Raw genomic sequence first — 16,760 nt, forward strand, 5'->3', positions numbered from 1 at the left:
ATGAAGGTCAGATGGAAAAAAGAAGAACCCTTGACCCCAGGGAAGGGGACCAAAAGTGGGAGAAAAGGAAACTATAGAAAGTGGTCTTTAGTTATTTTATATCTTAGCTATGCTGGAATTGGCATCTTGATAAACTTTATGGATTTGATCCTGGCCCTGACCCAAAGAAATACAGTACCAGGGATTCCATGACTTTTTAAACTCTGTGTGTGTGTGTGTGTGTGTGTGTGTGTGTGTGTGTGTAACATACACACATGTTATCTTCCTTAATAGAATATAAGCTCTGTAAAGGCTGGGACTTTTCTCTTTGTCTTTGATTTCTTTGTGTAAATATCTAGTAGTAGAATTATTACTTGGTAGAAGACTATGTATAATTTAATGACTTTTTAAGTACAATACAAATTATTTTCCATAATAGAAGAGTTTATGGTACTACAGATTAGTATTTTCCATCTTCCCCATTAATATTTGTTTTGTAACTTTTGTCTTTTATCATCTTCATCAATCTGATAGATATGAGGTAAAACCTCAAAGTTCTTTTAGTTTTCATTTTTTTTTCTTTTTAGGCAATTGAGGTTAAGTGACTTGCCCAGGATCACACAGCTAGTGTCAAGCGTTTGGTCTGAGGCCGGGTTTGAACTCAGGTCCTCCTGACTTCAGGGCTTATGCTTTATCCACTGTGCCACCTAGCTGCTCCCAATTTTCATTTTTTTACTAGTGATTTGGAACCTTCTTTCATATGGTTGTTGATGGCTTGCATTTCTTCTTTCGAAAACTTGTTCATATTCTTTGACTAGTTATTTCTAGAGGAATTATTTCTGTTTTTTAATATGTTTTATTAATATGAACTTGACAAACATTCACACGTAAACATTTCTGGAAACAAAGAAAAACAATTAAAAAGATGATTTAATATGAAACTGTGAAACTGTACTACATATAGTTTGTGTGGTTTTGAGAGTATCATTCAAATTTAACACATTTGTTCCAACACTATGGGAACTGTATTGTCTGTGTTCTCCTCTAAATTTCCTTCTCCTCCTATGTAGTTTCTAATGATGCAATGATGCTCTTTTTTATTATCTTCCCTTTTTTGGGAGGGGGTGACATCATTAATCCTTCTAAGTCCCTGCTTTACCTTTCCCCACTTCCAAAAAATGGGAAACAACCCTCTCTTGTGAACAAATAAGTGTAACCAAACACTCACTTCCTTCTGCATCTTTCCATAAAAGACTCCCCAGATTTTTCTGAAGCCACCATTTTCATCATTTATTACAAGGATATAACATTCTATTACATTCATTTACCATAGTGTTCAGCTATTCCTCAAGGGGGATGGGCACCTACTTTGTTTCCACTTACTCCACAAGAACAAAATTTCTTATAAATATTTTTAAATATATGCATATTTCCCCTATTTCTTTGCTCTCTCTGGAGCATAAACTGAGTAGCAGTCTTTATGGGTCAGAGGACATATACAGAAATGCAGATGATTTGGAGAGGATTTTTTATAGACCGCAATTTTACTAAAGTTATTGTTTAAAAGAAATATTAGTTCAATCTATAAGGTTTCCTAAGTATGTTGTCATATTTTCAAAAAGCAATTATTCACTCTGCTCTTTGTCTATGTTTATTTTTTTCCTTTTAATTACTACAGCTAGTATTTCTAAATTTTTATTAAATCTGGGTACTATATGCATCCTTGCTTTACCCTTAATTTTACTGGAAAGACCTGTTGAATAATCAAATAACCCTAACTCTGTATTTTAGATAGATCTTATTTATCATACTGAGGAAAGATCCAATTAATCTGATGCTTTCCACTGTGTTGAGTTTTGTCAAAAGATTTTTTTCCTGTATCTACTGATGTAACCATATTATTTTGGTATTCTTGTTATTAACATGGACTATTTTATTTATAATTTTCTGTACTAAACCAACCCTGAATGCACGCCATAAATCCCACCTTGTCATAGAATACAATGATTTTCATATGGTACTACAGTCTCTTAGTTAAGACTTTATTTAAAAATTTTCTGATGATTCATTAAAGATATTCATCTCTCTTTCTCTCTCTCATCTCACTCTGGTTTAGATATCAAGATCATATTTGATTGCAGAAGGAATTTGGTTTCTGTTCTTTTTTGTTTCTGCAAAGCATTTATATAATATTGGTATTAATTATTCTTTGAATATTTGATAGACCTTGCTTATAAATCCATCTGATCCTGATTTTTTTTCTTTCCTTAGGGTATTTATAGCTGTCCAATTTATTTTCTCTGAAACTGGGTTATTTAAATTATTCATTTCTTATTCTATTAATCAAGATATTATGTACTTTTGCAAATATTAACCTATTTCATTTGTCAGTTTTGTTGACATAGAATTGGGCAAAGTAATTTCATTTATTTCTCTGCCTCAGTTGCAAATTATCCTTTCTTATTTTTCATATCGGCAGTTTGGGCTTCCTCACATAAAAAAAAAACAGATTATCTAAAGGCTTATCTATTTTGTTAGCTTTTTCCCCAAAATCAGCTCCTACTTTTATTTATCAATTCAATGTGTTTTGTTTTCAATTTTTTTAAATTTTTCTTTGATTTTCAGAATTTTGGGTTGGGTTTTTTTTTTGATTTGCTGTTTTTCAAGTACTTTTAAGGTGCCTACTAAATTCATTTCCTTGATTTTCTTTTTTGATGAATAGTTTAGAGATCCCCAATCTTGGTTCTTATACATTCTATCTCACTTTTTCCCCCTTTATGATCCACTCTCCAAATTTTGTTTTGCTTGTGTTTTGCATACTTTTGTGACTCTACCTTCCTTCTTAAATCTCCCTTCTCTCTGTTTTCTGTGCCAAGCTGTTTCCTGTTGAGTTTAATGTACTTCTTACATGAAAAATGTACGTGTGTGTGTGTATGTGTGTTTGTGTGTTCAACCTTTGTTTTTTGTTGAGTCAAATGAGAATGAGCTTCATGAAATGCCTGCTCCCCACCTTTTCTGTACGTTTGGGTACTCTTTTCCTTGCAGATGCCATTTATATAAAATAATAAATTTCTTCTCCTTCCTCATTTCTTCCTCATTATATTTCATTCTCCCTTTTTCCATCTTTCAAAAACCAATATAATAGGAGAAAACTACCGCAAATCTGTGTTTGTCCTATTAACTCCCTTTGTGACTCCTGAAAATAGTTTGTGGTTATTCGGTCATTCCAGCCATGTCTGACTCTTCATGACCCCATTTGGGATTTTCTTGGTAAACATACTGAAGTGGTTTGCCATTTCTTTCTCCAGCTCATTTTACAGATGAGGAAACTGAGGCAAACAGGGTAAAATGACTTCTCCAGGGTCACACAACCAGTAAGTATCCGAGGCCAGATTTGAACTCAGACAATTAGTCTTCCTAACTCAGGATTCATAGAAATACAAGATCACTGACTTGCAAACTTCGTGAGTTGGAAGGAAGCTCAGCAGCCATCTAAAATAAACTGTATACCAACAGCTTCTTCACTATGTCACACTAGCCAAGAGGCCAGCTTCTGTTTGATAACCTCCACAGAAGCAGAACCCAGCAACTCTTCAGTTATACTGCCACTGAACCATTAACAACTACATCCATAGCATTTCACTAATTTACTACTTTAGTTATCTTGTTTAAAGAAACAAACAGAAAAGGAAATAAGTGTAGTCTGGCATGACTCACTCTTTGTAATCAATACTTCCCTTTGTAGGTATTTTGTCATCCATTTCTTTAATGATCCATTCAAGAATTTCTCCAGAAATCTAAATCTACTTTATTGACCTATAATTTGAAGTATTTATAAAATGCATAACATAGTGCCTGGCACACAGTAGGCACTTAAATGCTATTCCAGTCCCCTTTCTCCTTCCCCTTTTTTGAAAACACCACCAGGATGGGTCGAGGCCTTTTCTATATGACTTTTAATTGCTATCTCTATTGAATAGCAGAATCTAAGAATTAGAAAGGCACCTGAGAGATCAAAGTTTAGTTGATATAATCGACTAATAATCCTTTCTATAACATCACTGATAAGTGATCATTCAACCTCTATGCAGAAATCTCTCATTCTCCTTTCTGGGTATGTTTCTGACCACAGTACTTTATTCTTCTCATAACTGAGTTTTCTCTCAATCAACAAGGAGGTATGCTGAGAAACATACAAAGAAAAGCATCCAGAAGTGAGAATGTAAGCCTGGAGTCTTTATTTTTGTCTTTTTAAGCCCCAGTGCTGCACACAGTGCATGGCACACAGAAAGCACTTAATGAATGCTGGTACATGAATTGAATCAGTTGTTCAAATGACCAAGGGGCTAGGCTCTCAACAGAAATATAGGAGTCAGAAGCTAGAGAATCTCTGGATAAAACTTGAAGGAGCCCACTGGGTTGAGGTAGAGCAAGTAAGTTCAGTGGGGGAATATAACTTAATTTTCTGTAAGACAGAAATAAAGCTCAAGAGTAATAAGGCTGTTTATGAGTAGGCCTGCATCTCTATTCACTGCACAAAGCTTTTCAGTATTCCTGTAATGTTGTGGGAGGAGAAGCCCTCTGGTTCTGTTTTAGAACTACTCTGGGTTTAAGCTTGAAAGAAGTCAATTTTTGCATGGGGTAGACTTAACTACAGAATGGAGAAATACTTCTCAGAGGGGAGCCTTTCACAGCTCAACCCCTGATAAGAATGGAGCAACGAGAGTTAAAGGGAGTGTGATTATTTATTACGTGGAAGCCTTGTGTGTGTAATGATCTAGAACTAGAAAACATTTTTCACAGTTATTGTTTTCTTGTACAGACTTGCCCTTAATTCCTGTAGAGGGCTTTGAAAATGAGGAATGTTGCATAAGTGATAAGTATTAGAACATGCAGAGCTAGCCTCCTCAAACAGGAAGCTATTAAGGAGATGGATGAGTATTACCTACAATCCTATGAATATATTTGATAGTGTAATGGTCCCAAAGCAAACATTAACATTCAAAAATAAAAAAAATGAATATGGACTGATCTCAAGTGTCTGGAACTTTTAAAATTGGGGGGTAGTGTCAATTTCATTTTGTTCCCTATGTTCTGATTGTAACTCAAAAGGAAATTATAATCACTTAGTATGGGCCAGAACTGTGTGATTTTAATAGAAAAAATAGATCTTATAAGGACATAGGCAAATTCATCTGCTACCATGACTTGAAAATTGTTACTTTCTATTTGGTGGCATAGCTGAAGCTAGGGCATCGTATTTCACTTATTTTTAAATTGAATTTGAATAACTGAAACTACTTATTGTATCTCAGAATGATGAACAGAGCTAAAGCTCACTTACCTCCCTTATGACTCCTCGTATGAAACAACAGCTTTAGGAAAACAGTGTTTGGGTAAAACCATCCTGTAGCAGACTGTTTGACAACCTACAATACTCTTATTTTTATCTTTTGAGGTTTCTTTTTTGTGGGGGGAAGGACTTGAACGAATCTAAATAGAGATGAAAAAATATCAGAAAGGAGTTTGCAAAGGGAAGTGGAGGTACAGGGAATTCCTGGTGAGATATTTCCCTCTACCAATGAAGATGGGAAAATGTTCTGCAATTTATAGCCCTAAAAGGCTGGAGGAGCCATTCAAAGGTTACTTGATTGACCAAGGGCTATCCAGGCATTATGTGTCAGAGTCAGGCTTTAAATTGAGGTCTTCTGGACTCTGAGATAGCTCTCTATCCATTAGTGTACATTGCTTCTCAGGACAAGAAGATAATATAAAGAAATACAGTCAGGAAAACAATCATTAAGATTAACAAACAGTAAGTTGCCATCAGGAACAAAGAACTTTGAACCGAACAGCAGAGTTAAAACTGATTTTGTTATACGTACACAACCTAGGTCACAAAGATAGGTATATGTCTGAAAATCTTATTTGATAAAAGATTGAAGGATTTAACCTTTTTTAAAATTTTACTGTTTTATTTCCCACAGGGTCTACTTATATACTTTTTGAAATAATATTATCATAAAGTCAGATAAAGAAAAAAAAGTTAAAAAAAACCCAAACCCTCAGGTAAAATACTGAGTAAAGCCAGACTCAGATACTAGTCATGAAGATACAGAATTGAATATTAATTAAATAGCAGCTTTGGGTGGAGATGTTGTAAACAGCATGACCGGAGGTTACTACTTCTGTGAGATGGAATACATGAGCAGGTTAGCCCTGATTGGCATTTTTAGATGGTTATCTGTCACCTTGCACAGTGCCTAGAGAGGAGGCAGAAGAGTTAGTTTTGATGGGGGAATGGAACTGAAGTTGGTATAGGCTGGGACAAGAAGGAATTAGAAGATTGGCATTCAAAGAAGCAATGAAATAGTGTGCCTTTCACAGAACACAACTACTCTGACTAAACATCTTCATGTTATTTTGTTGACATGTGGAATGTATTCCTAAATTAAACAGTAAAGGAACAGATACCACAAAATTTTTTGAACTTCCATTAAAACTTCGACACCTGAATAAGTTTTACCTTTGCTCTGTTTAAGAATGGCCCTAAAAAGTTACCTTTGGGAATTTTAAAAATGAAAGGAAAATTGAATGAGAAAGTAGTCCTAATCAGATGCCTCACTGGGTCATGAAACTTGATTCTGGTAATAATGACAATAATAGTGTTTAAGCCTTGCAAAGAGCTTTACATGTTATCTCATTTGACCCTCACAACTACCTTGTATTATTCTCTCTATTTTACAGATGAAGAAACAGTCTGAGAGAAATGAAATGACTTTCTCAGGGTCATGCAGTAAGGAAGTATCTGAGGCAGGATGTGATCTAGGGTCTTGATGCCACATCCAGTGCTAACCATTGTACCACCCAGCTGCTAATGCTTTTGAATGCTGTATCAATGGAGTTCAAACTCTCGAAGGTCTTAAAGATGCTGCCATTTTCCCAGGCATCTAGGATTGCCACTTTGGAGTCATACTTAACTCTTTACTTGTCCTTGACCTATTCAGTCAATCAGTTGCCCAAGTCTCGTTTATGCTACCTCAATAACATCCTTTTTATCTATCCTTTTCTTTCCATCCATGTGGCTGTCACTCTTAGTTCAGGCCCTCAACACCCCTCCCTCGAACTACTGCAATTCCTCCTCATTGGTTTTCCTGCCTCAAGTCTCCTCCCTTCCCAATCTATCCTCCATAAATCTGCCAAAATCACATTCCTAAAACACAGGTCCAACTATGTCATTACCCTGTGTAATTAACTCTGATAACTCCCTATTATCTCTAGGACTGTGTTTCTCAATATGGATTCCATGAACTTGTTTTTTCTTTAACGTTGTAACACTTGTATTTCAATAACTGATATATAAATCCAAAATAAATATAATTTCAATATAATTTCTTTTATAATGCTATGTATTTAATGTTATATATTTAAAAATATTATTCTGAGAAGAGGTCCATAGACTTGAGCACAGGCTCAATACACTGAAAAGGGGATCAGTAATACCTAACAACATATGTTATCACTATTAGCCAACAAGCTAAGCGGTGCAGTGGATAGATTGGATTTGGACTCAGGCAGATTAGAATTTTGGACCCCACTAGCTGTGTGACCCCAGGCAAGTCACTTCACCTCTATCTGCCTCAATTTCCTTATCTGAAAAATGGGAATCATAATAGTACATACTTTACAGAGTTATGAGGAACAAAGGAAATAAAACTTGTAAAGTGCAATGTAAACCTTAAAATGCTATATTAATGTTAGTTATTATTATTATGACACAGAGCCTCTCTTCTGGGATCATATGTAAACTCCTTTGTTTGACACTGAAAGCATTCCATAGCCTCCCTATACCCTACTCTTCCAATCTTATTGTGTGTTATTTCTCTTTTACGGGATGCCTTTCTTGCTCTTACTCACAGGTGATGTTTCACCTTCCATTACATTCACCTTCCACCCTTCTCATGCCTTAGCAGAGGCGTGAAGTGTTCTTATTTCTTACCATCACATCTGAGATTCTCTCGTTACCTGCCAAGTTTGACTCAAATTCCAACCTTTTTTTTTTTTTGAGGCTTTTCCTATTCCCTTCAGCTACCTAATCGGCGAGTTTGTATTTAATTTGTATAGATTTATATATCTGCGTGGTGTCTCCCCCAGTGGAATGGAAGTTCCTTGAGGTCATAAACCTGCTTGACCTTTTATTTTTGTAGCCCAGTCTCTTAGCACAGTGCCTGACACACAGTGAATACATTCTTATTGATTGATTGAGAGAAATGTCATGACAACGGTTTGACTCTTGTCTGAGGACCAGTCTAATTAAATGTAGGCAGACTCATCACCAGAGTGGCCAAAGGGTAATGAACTTTTGGCAACAGCAGTTTTCTAATGACTAAGTTACAGAGGGCCTGTGATCTGCACTAGTAGAATGATTATCCATGCTAGCAGGTACTTATTCTTGAAGGATTAAAGAATCCCTGAAGAATAGAAGAAGAAAATACGAGAAAACACAGAAGCATAAGGGTACATGCACAAATAGACATATAAATACAGGCAGGCATAAAATCTTTTCATTAGAAACCTGACTTTTCGGGTCCATCACGGTTCACATAAAATATATGGCCTCCCAAACCTCACGGAGTCAAAGAACAAATTGATCTACTTTATTGAACATGCAGTACTAAGGGTTGTGAGGAACATAGAAATTTACTTTGGAAATGCACCAGTGTGTGATTACAGATACCTGGACTCACATTTATAATTCAGACTGTTTGAATAATGTGCTTTTTGACCAATCCATCATTTTAATTGGAGCTTTTGAAGTTACAATAAACTATTAGTTTCTTAGGAAGAGAAAAAGCCAAGCCCATATCCAATTCCTCTACTTGATAGCTGCCAGCCAGTGATTTATTAAATGCTAATACATTCTCAAATTAAGAAAATTATGGTGCCACCTTTTGTGCTACAATGTGCAGAATTATCATTATAAGCTTATATTTTGAGTGGCTTAATTGTTACCTAAATTAAAAGTCCATTAAAAATAGAGATATGGAAATTGACTTGTCTCTCAAATTTGGTGCTATTCTCTATACCAGGAAGCTTTCTGTATTCAATTGTGTTATTAAAAAAAAAAACAACTAAGTTCTCATTGAGTAGCAATTTGGAAACATTATGATATATGTGGGCAAGATTGCTGCTCCAAGAGTTTCTAGCAAATAGAAAGACATACTTCAAAGTTTTAAAAATATTTTACATAAAGTGTTTTTGCTGTTCAGTCATTTTCCAGTCATATCTGACTCCTCGTGGCCTCATTTGGGGCTTTCTTGGCAGTGATACTAGTGATTTGCCATTTCCTTGTCCAGCTCATTTTACAGATGAGGAAACTGAGGCAAACAGGGTTAAGTGATTTGCCCAGGGTCACATAGCTAGTAAGCGTCTGAGGCCAGATTTGAACTCAAAAAGATGAGTCCCCACCTAGCTGCCCCAATATAAGGGGCTGGGGTTGGGGGGAATTATATAATAATACTCTTAATCTTATATATAGGAAGAACAAATGCTCTTTTCTTCTAGAAATTTCAAAGTATCATTTGTTTGCCTATTGTCTTCTGCCTTATTACTTAGTTGGCATAAGTGAACTAAATTTAATTAACCATTAGCATAATGAAGAAGGTGAAATCTGTTTCAAGAAAGCAAAGTAGTGTGTATTCCAAGGTGAACAATGTTTGTTTTAGATTAGCTCTTCTTTTCTCTTATCTATGCCATTTTGCTGTTACTTTCAGTTGTGTGCCAGTCTTTGTGAAGTTTAGAGGGCAGCTAGGTGGCACGGCAGATAGAGACCTGGGCTTGCTGTCAGGAAGGGTCATCTTCCTGAGCTCAAATCTGGTCTCAGATGTTTACTAGCTGTGTAACCCTGGGAAAGTCACTTAACCCTTTTTGCCTCGGTTCCTCATATATAAAATGAACTGCAGAAGGAAATGGCAAACCAGTCTAGTAACTTTGCCATGAACACCTCAAATGGGGTCACACACAGTTGGACGTGACTGAAAAATGACTGAACAATAAAAAGCTCTTGTGCAAAATATTTTTAAAACTGGAAGGCCAGGGGAAGCAGTATAGCAAAAACCAAGAGAAGGTATAAAAAATGTTGGATGCCATGGCATGTTGTGGGGCAGAAAACCTGACAAAGAGGGTGCCTGTCAGAAGGCTACAAACCCCAAAGGGTTGATTATATAACACAGATGGTCAAGAATCTAGACAGATAGGCAGAGACTATGAAATCAGAAAGCAATGGACAAGACAAAGCAGGAGATCTGGAACTATCCTTCTGGGCAGCAGATGTGAAATGCCAGCAGAAAAACCGGGATAACTGAGACAAGCCTGGAAGGAAAGAAACTGTCCAGAGATGGGAGAGCACATCTGGAATGAAAAGTATATATTGCTGAGCCTCGACTTCAATTGGTTTACTTCTATAAGAATTCTGTAAGCTCTAGAAAGCCTATTCCTGTTTTGAGATGCACAAAGGAAGGAAGAAAAGGAAAATAAATCTAAAGAAAACACTGGAGGCTTCAGTGAAATTTCCTACAGGTAGCACTTTCCCAGACTTTAAGGAAAAATAAGGCATTTGCAGCATGGATGCTGAAAAGAGGAAATAAAGAAGTTCCTTTTCATGTAAAGATCATTCATGAAAGAACAGAAATGCTGACTTAAGAACAAGCATAGTCATTGAGCCATATGAAAATCTTTTTTATCCTTTTCCTCTAGCCTTTTTTAAAATAAGCAAGTAAAAGAATTTACTAAGGCTATATTCATAGGCAGGGAATAGTTACTTTGGAAGTTTCAGTTAAATTAGCAAGTATTTATGCAGTAACAGAATTGACCAAGTGGTGATGCAAAGAATACCTAATTTGGCTGAAATAATCATACCAACTTTAGTAGGAGCCAGGAGTGTTGGTCCATTGACCACAGCACAGTCATATTCAACAACACTGTGCTAGTAAACTAAGGGGTTACACAGAAGTAGTTAAGGGGTACACAAAACTTTAAGTAACAGAGAAAAGAAAAATGGTGCCAGTTGTAGTCAAAAGACTTCCAGTTGAGACCTTTGGAAAATAGCAACACACACACACACATGTACATACACATACACAAATACACAAAATGTACTTTTTTCTCCATAGAAATACATTCTTTAGTCCTGAATTCTCTATAAGGCACAGCCACTTTAGATCCTAAGATAATTTCTAAATGGACAAGCCGAAACAAGCATATTTATACATATGGCTTCACCTATAACATGGTCACCCCATAGCATAAGCAATTTATCACCATTTAAATGTTTGCATTTGACTGATAATTTATTGATAAATCAGACAATAATATATTATGTATATATATGCATATATATGTATGTGTATATATGTATGCGTGCGTGTGTGTATATATATACACACATATACATATATACACATATATACATATGCATATGCATATGCACACATACATATATACATATACACATGTATATATATGCATGTGCATACATATATATACATATACATATACATATACATATACACATACACACACACACACACATACACATACACATACACATACACATACACATACACATACATATACATATACATATACATATACATATACATATACATATACATATACATATGCATATACACACACACACACATACACACACACACACATATACACACATGCTTATAGATAAAGAGATAGCCTGGAATGGATACATAAAGAGCTGTCCTCAAAGCCAGGAAGACCTACTTGATACTGAACAAGTCCCTCAGTCTCTAGGTGACTTTCTAGGATTGTAATTTGCAAAGACAGTGCCACAATGCCTTAATCAAGGAAGTTTCCTCACCCAGGAATTCCATATACCAGTTAAATCACAAGTATAGTCCTAAAGATAGATGATAAATTGACAGATATAAAGAGCTAGATATTTATCTGTATCTGCACATATATACATATGTATACACACATACAGACATGGGGCTATATCTATCTATCTATCTATCTATCTATCTATCTATCTATCTATCTATCTGCATATGCACATACACAGCTTATGTTTTGTACACACAAAATACACACATACATAAAAATGCAAACATACAATATACATAATTCATGTGTGTGCATAATAGAACACATGTATATATATATATATATACATATACATATATATATGTATATATATATATATATATATATATATATATATATATATATATATATATACACATATATATGCACGGTACAGCTGTGGTAATATTCTATACACATATATAAACATGCACATGTATACATTCACGTATGTATGCATGTATAAATGTATAATAGAACACATCAGTATATGCATGCATGCATGTTTAATGTGCCTATAGATGCTGTTCTATTCTTTTTTTTTTAATCAGCTAGGTGTCTCAGTGGATAGAGCCCTAGAATACTTGGGTTCAAATCTAGCCTTAGACACTTACTAGCTGGGTGACTCAGGGCCAGTTTACTTCAGTTTCTTCAAATACAAGATAGAGATAATAATAGCACAGGGATTTTGTGAAGATGAGGAGATAATATTAACAAAAGCTCTTAGCACAATGCGTGGCACATGGGGGATACTTAATGAATGCTCATTCCTTTTCTTTTGAAAAAATCTATTAGTATACAGAATTAATCTCTTTGATTCAACCTTGATTTCAAGCGCACCTTATAATTCATGTCACAGGTACTCAAACGTGTGATCATTTTAAAACAGAATACAAAAATTCCATGGCAACCCATGAATTATAGAATCGTTTTTGAAAAATAAAAGAAATGTACCCCCTGAGCTTTCCCTCTTAATTGACATTTGGTGGTAATAGTGTTGGAGAGAACCAGGCATAAGATATAAAAGACAAGTATTTCCAGATAGCAGGTTGTCAATTACCCGTTTTTCCAATAAAGATCACTGAATGCTTCCTTTAAGGAAAGCAAGTGATTAAATCTCAAATGTTTCAGAAGATTCTCTGTCTTCTTTTGAACCTTTTAAAGCCAATTCTCTTTGCAATAATTGGAATCACTAAGACATGCTGTTGTTTTTAAAAATTTGCTAAAGTGTCTACAAATCCTCAGGCAAAATATAATGATTTCCTTAATGGAATGTTCGTGGTGATGAAAGGAAAATAAATTTAAAAGCAAAAATAAAGAGAAAAATAATTCTTGGGATCACTGGAGATGATGTGCCTCATGGATATGGATTAGATAAAACTTTCAAATATGCTCAGTGAAATTTGGGATCCATCTTTCCTCTCATTTGTGATGCCCTCCTGATCTATAATGTTCCAGGGCATTCATTTCCTCATAACCTCACTTAACCTATGGATGAGAGAATTTTCTGTCTCATGTGTCCCTTAATTCAAAAAAATATTTGAATATTCTTTGTGGACAATGCTGTCTCATATAGGGGAAATAAATACACAGGAAACGAGGTCCTTGCCCTCAAGTAGAATCACAATCTAATTGATGTGATGAGAAATCATCTCTATAGATTCTGATCTTGGAGACCACCTAGCCTAACCACCATCATTTTACAAATGAGGAAAATGCAGAGACTTTAAGCAATTTGCCTCAGGTCACACAATGAATAACAAAGTTGGTATCAGAACCCAGATCCTTCTGACTTCAAGTCCAGAGTTATTTACACTTTATTATATTGTCCCTATTTAAACTACCATGTAAGCCAATGTAAGATAAATTTCATATAAATAGTACAAAATGAATATTGTAGGATTTCCAAAAGACAGAGGGAGCATTTATAATTGCAGCATAGGACTGATTAGAAGGGAAATAATTTGTACTGAGTCCTAAAGGCTGGGGAGGTTTTCAAAGGGTAGACCTGGAGATAGGGCTTTCTAGACAGAAGGAAGATTATAATGACAGTAGAATTTCTTAGGTAGAATACAGAGGTTATATGGAAGTATAATGGCAGGTAAGACTGGAAAGACAGATTGGGATCTAGCTAAGACTTTGGAGCTTTTCTCAATAGGCAATAAAAACTGCTAAATATTCCTGTTCAGGACAGTGAAGGGACAAATCCAGGAGCAGCTTATAGGGTGGAATAGAAAGTAAAGAGAGCCTGAAGGAAATTCAAATAATAGTAACAACAATGATAATAACAACAACAATATTAATAGCTGGCATAGATGGCACTCATTGTTTTGCACAGTGCTTTATGTATATTATTTTACTTGAGCTTCATGGTGGCTCCAAGAAATTGGCACAGATTATTACTGCCACTTTACAAGGGTTTCAGGGGTTAGGTGACTTACCCATGGTCACACAGAAAGTATATATAACGGGATTCAAACCCAGGTTTTCCTCACTTCAGCGAATCAATCACATTTATTAATATGTACACTGGTTTTAAGCATTGTGGTGTGGAGACAAACACATTAGTCCTTGCTTTGAAGGAACTTATATTCTATCAAGCATATATATGTAATATGTATATGTACAAATATACACACATACATATATACATAGAAAGAGCCATAGATATAGATACACACACATAATTATACATGTAAACACAACACATACACGAACGTATATGACAGAAACAAGGGAACTTTTGAATCACAGTGTAGACAGATAGAAGGGAGAAGGACTAATGAAAAATGGCCTCAGGTTTCTGAACAAGAGTTTAGCACTGCTGAAGTAAACAGGGAAGTCAACAGGAAGAAATAGTTTGGGCATAGGGAAGAAGTGGAAAATAATGATTTCAATTTTAGACATACTGTATTCTAGGGACCAGAAGGATGCTCTTGCCAGAACAGGCACAAATAACTGGAAATTCAAGACAGTAGCTCAGGGGAAATGTCAGTCTGCAGCTCAGGATTAGAAAATCATACAAAAAGAGGTGAGTTTTTCTAAAACATTTTCTGGCCATTATAAAATATTTAGGAGTCTACCTCCCAAAACAAACCCAGGAACTCTATGAACACAATCACAAAACACTTTTCACACAAATAAAATCAGATCTAAATAATTGGAAAAACATCAGTTGCTCATGGGTAGGCCGAGCTAATATAATAAAAATGACCATCCTACCTAAGCTAATTTACTTGTTCAGTGCCATACCAATCAAACTACCAAGAAATTATTTTATAGAGTTAGAAAATATAATAACAAGATTCATTTGGAAAAACAAAAGGTCCAGAATATCAAAGGAACTAATGAAAAGAAATGCAGGGGAAGGTGGCCTAGCAATTCCAGATCTTAAATTGTATTATAAAGCAGCAATCATCAAAACTGCTTGGTACTGGCTAAGAAATAGGGAGGTGGATCAGTGGAATAGGTTAAATATGCAAGACACAGTAGTCAATGACTATAGTAATCTATTATTTGATAAACCCAAAGACCCCAGCTTCTGGGATAAGAACCCACTCTTTGAAAAAAACTGCTGGGAAAACTGGAAAAGAGTATGGCAGAAACTAGGCCCAAATCTCACACCATATACCAAAATAAAGTCAAAATGGGTTCATGACTTAGATATAAAGGCTGATACCATAAGTAAACTGGGAGAACAAGGAATAGTTTACCTATCAGATCTATGGAGAACAGAAGAATTCATGACCAAACAGGAGATAGAGAACATTATGAAAAGCAAAATGGATAATTTTGATTACATTAAATTGAAAAGTTTTTGCACAAACAAAGCCAATGCAACTAAGATTAGAAGGAAGGTAGAAAATTGGGAAAGAATTTTTACAACCCAGTCTCTCTGATAAAGGCCTCATTTCTAAAATATATAGAGAATTAAGACAAATTTATAAGAACACAAGCCATTCCCCAATTGATAAATGGTCAAAGGATATGAACAGACAGTTCTCAGATGAAGAAATTAAAGCCATCTATAGTCATATGAAAAAATGCTCTAAATCATTATTGATTAGAGAAATGCAAATCAAAACAACTCTGAGGTACCACATCACACCTATCAGATTGGCCAACATGACAAAACAGGAAAATGATAAATGTTGGAGAAGATGTGGGAAAATTGGAACGCTAATACATTGTTGGTGGAGTTGTGAAATGATCCAACCATTTTGGAGAACAATTTGGAACTATGCCCAAAGGGCTACAAAAATGTGCATACCCTTTGATCCAGCAATAGCACTTCTAGAGCTATATCCCAAAAGATCAACAAATGGGAAAAGGACCCACATGTACAAAAATATTCATAGCAGCTCTTTTTGTGGTGGCAAAGAATTGGAAATTGAGAGGATGCCCATCAATTGGGGAATGGCTGAGCAAGTTGTGGTATATGAATGTAATGGAATACTATTGTGCTATAAGAAATGATGAACAGGCTGACTTCAGAAAAACCTGGAAAGACTTATATGGTCTGATGCTGAGTGAAGTGAGCAGAACCAAGAGGACTTTGTACACAATAACAGCCACATTATGCAATGACTAAGAATGTTAAACTGAACCCTTCTCAGCATTACAAGGATCTAAGACATCTCCAGACGCCTCAGGATGGAAAATGCTGTCCACATACAAAGAAAGAACTATGGAAGTTGAATCGCTATCACTTATTTTTACCTTCTGTTGAGTTTTGTTTCATCTTTCTGATGGTTCTTCCTATTGTTCTTAATTTTCACTTACAACTTCACTAACGTGAAAATATGTTTAATGGGTATGTAAATGTAAAGCCTGTATCAGATTGTGCACTGTCTTGGGGAGGATGGGGGGGAGGAAGGGAGAGA

General features: G+C 35.4%; 1 protein-coding gene across 2 annotated transcripts in view; it reads right to left on the reverse strand.

The window, feature by feature from the left end:
* BANK1 (B cell scaffold protein with ankyrin repeats 1) overlaps window positions 1-16,760 on the reverse strand; it is a 393,852-nt gene that overhangs the window by 319,541 nt on the left and 57,551 nt on the right. The gene's annotated exons all lie outside the window — the stretch shown is intronic.

Source organism: Phascolarctos cinereus, unplaced genomic scaffold (assembly GCF_003287225.1).
Source record: "Phascolarctos cinereus isolate Bilbo 61053 unplaced genomic scaffold, phaCin_HiC Scaffold_9;HRSCAF=440, whole genome shotgun sequence".
Taxonomy (NCBI): Eukaryota; Metazoa; Chordata; class Mammalia; order Diprotodontia; family Phascolarctidae; genus Phascolarctos; species Phascolarctos cinereus.